This window comes from Solea solea, chromosome 7 (assembly GCF_958295425.1).
Source record: "Solea solea chromosome 7, fSolSol10.1, whole genome shotgun sequence".
NCBI lineage: Eukaryota > Metazoa > Chordata > Actinopteri > Pleuronectiformes > Soleidae > Solea > Solea solea.
This window is the reverse complement of record NC_081140.1, coordinates 14818363-14824151: the sequence shown is the minus strand read 5'-3', so window position 1 is coordinate 14824151 and position 5789 is coordinate 14818363.

Genomic DNA, 5789 nt, shown 5'->3' with positions numbered 1-5789 from the left:
ATTGTGAAGCGTCTACAGTATATGTATGCATTCCCCTTTGTCCATCCATGGATACACAGTACATGCATGCACACATAGGTGCCCGGTGTGTCATTGTTCCAATTTTCACTGGCCTGCACTTCATCATCCGTGAACCTCCAAACACTATAATCATATTTATAGGCCTGTGACAGATTGCTTTCAGGGGTGAATCAATATACTATATTTGCCAGAGTCTTCCTCCTACAGTCTTGAATGGGATTAGTGAGCTGAAAGGGAATGAATTTCAGGAGACACATACAGACACACAAACAAGAAAACACATGCAAACATGGCAGAAGTGGCAGAGATCATCATTAGTCCCCGAAAGCTGCTGAAAGTAAGTGGAACCGACCACTGTGAATGGGTGTGTTTCCGTAAATGGGAATAATGTCATCAGGAAAGAGAAAGGGGAGGGGCCGGATGGGGGGGGGGAGGGGGGATGAGTCCACACCCTATTTCAAAGAAGCACGAACAGCTTGTTCTCTCAACACGCTGAATGCAAATTATTAAATGTCACTTGACACAAACGCATGCCCATGAGCACTGTGCATTTGCATTGTGTAACCTCCATCTACGCGCACGCGGCTGCTGTGCATTTGTATGTGAATGACTCAGATGAAACCAAGATTGGCTTTCCTCAAAATTTGCCTGGTACGGTACAGCAGTTCCCTGGGCAGGAAACATTCAGTAATATCCCAAAGTGCATTTAAAAGAAGGTTTCCTCTAATTTAAGGGGGCTGAAGCTGGAGGGTTGGGGTGAAGGAGGGAGAGGGATGCACATAAAGACAGCCGTGAGGGTGGGGCCCACCAAACACGGTATAAATTAGTGACTCAGCTACATGTGTGCTCGCCGTTGTATCTTAACAAGGTACTTTTCCTCCAAAAATACACGTTCCAGCTAAAACAACCTGATAGCAATTATTGTACATAGTCATTCACACAGATGTGGAGTTTTGCAGCCGCCTTTGATCAACAGAGCCGAGCTCGTTAATGTTCGTATTTCCTTCGAGTGCATGGTGCCATTTGCTTAAGGAAGGAGTGATGTGATCTCAGCAGGTGGGAAAGAGGAAAAGGAAATGGGCCCTCTAGTTAATTCTTGCAGTGTCTAACAGGATTTTACACTGAGCATCTGGGAGAAAGAATGCATGGGAAGAGTATGGCATCAGTGTATGTGTGTGTGTGTGTAGGGAGCTGCGATTTGCGTCAGTGATATCATAAAGCAAGACGCTGACATCCTGGTCCTGGTGTTCCCACCACATGAAGATAGAAGCGTGACGCAGCATGACTCGGCATCTGCATACGTGCGTGTTACTGATGCAAAGGGCACTCGCTGACGTGCGTGTGCATGCGTACTCATACGAGCGATCTAATCATCCTTTATGAAACAGAACTGAACAGGAGGGAGAGCAAGATCCTCCCGAGACAGTGAGCAACAGGAACAGAGGGGTGGAAGTACGGGTGTGAACGCTGGGTAAAGGGGCCCAGCATAAAGAAAAGATTTGTGTGCTTCCTCCGGCTGTCATCTCTTCCTACCACTGGGAAGAAGGGAGTCAAAGAGAACATTGTGTCTTTCTATGTATCTGTTTGTGTCCTTCTCTTGCTCTGGGTAAATGGCGCTGTAGTCCACATGAATTCACCCTCCCTCCATCTCTCTTCCTCCCTGTATATAGATCCTCATCATACTCCCCCCTCTTCTCACTGGCAGTTTACTGGAGTTAGAATGCTAAAAGACAGTAAAATGACCCCCAGAGCAAATTAACATGGAGTGGTAGCTGCGCATGTGTGGTGCAAATCCAGAGAACCTCCTGTGTCATCCCTTCTCCTGACCAGTCAAAAGAGACAGCGAGCTGAAACATAGATCATTGGTGTCATTTTCTTAATGTGGGAGTTTTTTTTTTCTTTTTAAAAAATATAAACCACTGGTTGACTAATCGCCAAGGAAGTCAAAAATAAATAAGTCATCTGTACACCCTCTTCACACTCCAAGCAGCAGGCGGAGCGTGAGTGACAAACACAGTGGGGGCAATTAGCAGCTGAAGAGCCGCATATCCCCCCCCCCCCACCCCCAGGAGAAGGTGGAGACCAAAAACAGAGCAAAAAGGAGAATTAATTTTGAACTTAAATTCATTAGGAGACTGCTCAAAATGAATGCTTGTGTGGCTCCATAGTGGATGCACCGTTTTCAGGATATTTTTTAACTCTACGGAAAGAATGGCTGAAGAAGATCAAAGGAAAAAGCCAAACATTTTTTTTTTTAAAGGGCTAGTTCAATTATTATTTAATAGTAATATATCAACCAACCATACAAGGTCGACTTCCCTGTAACTGCCATCTTTCACTCCATCTCTCCTCAGCCTTTAGTCATCTCCGGATGGTTATCAGCACACGTTAAAAAAAAGTGACCATGTCATTTTACGCAAAAGTTTAAAGTGATAAGTTAATGACATTTTTGTTGGTCAGTGAAAAACTGATAATTCACCACAGACACACACTCAGGGTGTGTAAGTGTGTACAGAGGGCATTACCATGGAAAAAACTAAGTTTGCATAAGTGTGTGAATGGTGTGTGTGTGTGTGTGTGTGTGCGCGTTTCCTGCTGCTCTGGCCGCAGCTGTACCCCGATGAGACCACAGAGAACTAAACCAACAGAGCTGAGAAAGAACGTTCAGCCTGAGTTAATGAGCTGGAAGAACGGTGTGGTATGACACCTCCTCACCATTTAACTCTTGATTTAGCTATCAGCAAGGAGGAGTATTCAATATCCTTTATTATACATTATTTACCAGGTGCATTTGCTATGATATTAAGTCATTAAGTGTCCAACATTTTTAAGTCTTATGGAGCATGTACGACCATACAATTACGGACACACAAACCAATACTCAATACTTTAAATTTGGTTATTTTCAGACTTCTTTTTTCTGGTTGTTAATTTCAAAACTTAAACACAAAAACTAAATGATGTGTAGGGCAGAGAGGTTTCATTATGAATATATTCATTTATGATTTGCCAAAACATTTGTCATGAGAGACAGAGTTCAAATTATTTCCCCGTTTTGTTTTGTTAAACTAATAACTCATACTCCAGTGAAGTTCAATTTAAAATACATTTAGTTTTTGCAGATTTATTTGTCAGTCGACCACTTGTTAGCCTAGTGCTCTCTGCTCTCTATAATATTGTAAAGGTTTTTGCCTTACTATGTACAGTGCCATAGGGTATGTTGGGATTTGAGTTGAATTGTTTCTGCTCTGGCTGAAGCAAATTCTTAAATCAGAGCACTGATAAAGAATCAATGGCAAACATAACAGTAAAATGCAGTGATATGAAAAAAAATATGGATCATACCAACTTCAACCTGATGATTTGTCGCATTTTCAAAAACATATTTGGGGAACATATTTATACAGCATCAACCCGTCTTTAGTACTAAATCTCCTTTGAGCCTGTCCTTCGCCTCCACCCATCACTTCTCTCCCACGTTCCCCACTCTCATTTCTTGTACACTTTATTGAGCCTCTCCTGCAGAGATTTCATCTTCCCTTTATCTCTCCTTCACCTTCCACGTTCTCCTTCGTCCTTCAATATCATCACCCCAGCTCTATTTTCATTTATTCTTTATTTTTTTTTATCCCTCTTTGCTCCTCCTTATCCTGCCCTGCTTTCCTCTGTGTCTTTAGGTTGGTCAGTTCAGTGAGACTCAGTGACATTCCTGGAATGCCTGCTACATATGGTCCACATTCCAGCCGGTCTGCTGAGAGGCCCACCGCCACTGCTACAGCATTGCTTCAGCCTAAAATTATCTTAACACTGGTTTAGTGTGGCTCAGCCTGCGCTTGTATATGGCCAGACCATACTTAGCCTAACCCATGAAAACTCAACACTTAAAATCATTAGCTTTTCTCTTTGCATACAGGCTGCTGTATATCTGTCCCCTCAGGCTACTTGCTTTATCGCCATCTTTGTACAATGTGTGTGTGTGTGTTCGTATTCTACAGGCCACAATAGACCTTGGTCTGTAATTAGGTCACCAACAGAATAGTGTGAAAAACTAAACCTGGCAAGTCCATGCGGAAACTTACCAGAAAGTTACAAGAGGCCAGCACTACTCTACCAAACCTGTCTGAGTTCACTTATTAGTCCCACCTTTAACTGATAAAACAACGTCATTTGATGTTAGTTTTTCAGCAGACAGACACATGTAGTCTGACATGTGTTGTCCAGATGAGTGTGTTGCTGGTCGGGTGAATCCCACACAGCACGGCTCAGGTGTGGTGATGACTTCTCTCCACGCTAAGCACTTGTACATAAATGAATCCCGGACTTTGCCAGTGCAGCACACACACACACACACACACACCGCTCACCCTTGTCCTGTGCATGTGCACACATGTAATCACAGCATGTGCACATTTGTCTCTCTATCTGAGGATGCTACACACACACACACACACACACACCTGTGCACAGCATAAGATGCAGACACACACTTCCCACTCACTTACAAACTCTATACTTTCAAATATTAAAGAAAATGCCGGTCTCATCAAGAAAGCTTGTTACATATTAGCCTAAGCAAGTCAAAGTAACTGCACATGATGCTGTCTGGGTGTGGCCATGGAAATGTGCAACCTCACTGCAGCTACCGCATTTCCACCGCAGATCCTCCCCTCTCTGATTGACCATCGATAACAGTCAATGTTCATTCATGCTCAGTTACAGTGAATCAATTCATGAGCGAGTCATTCACAAGCGTAAGATAGTGGAGGAAGGGTGACTCATCAAGTGATCCATTTTTATATTGTCTGGATAGAATGAGTGTCACTGACAATTATGTAAAATTGTTCCATGTCTCCCTGTATATGTTAATTAAGTAACAAAAAAAAATAAAAATCGCACACAGACAAATGTGTTTATATGCCCTCAAGAAATGACTTTCAGAACTTGACATTTGACTCGAGATCAGAGGACACGGGGACGAGATTTAAATCTGTCTCACTTCTTACATGCCCTTTCTGTGTGTGCCTGAGTCTGGGGAGTGGCACGATGGACGTCACTGCTGAACAGCTGTATTAATCACATCTAGCCACGCAGAGGTAACTACCGTGCCTCCTAACCAATGACACACACACACACACACACACACAGGTTAATCCAACGTGGCAAAACAATCAGAGAGCAGACAAAGCAAACACTTACTAAAAAAAGAAATGTGAAGGGAAGGAAGTAGAGAGAGAGAGGACAGAGACGAGTAACTTCTTAATCATATGGAGTGCTACGTAAGGCAGTAGAGTTTGGTAGTGAATAAGGGCTTTATCTTTTCTTTTTTTCAAATTGAGGATTCATAAAGTCAGTGAGTTCTCCGCATATTTACAGGGATTACCATTGAACTGCAAGAATGTGGCGACGGAGGCGGCAGCTTCTGATCCGTCTTTACATAAAAGAAACATGTCATCGATGTGCACTTCTAACCTGTAGCCGATTACATGCGGCTAAAATCCTGTACACTTGCACACCAGCCCTTTAATATACACAATGGGCCATTGTAGGCAAAGTCAATGACTTCTCATAAACACATTATCATAACACTATAAATGCGAAAAACTAGCTCCGACACAGCGCTTCCTGCATGGAATGTGGGTGTGGTATATGCCGGAATTGAACCGAGGCTAATTCTCATTAACAAAAAAAAAACAATTCTGGACACAGAAGCATCCTGATAATCCAGATGTGTCCAGTGGCCCAGACACTGACCTGCCTGCAGCGTCATG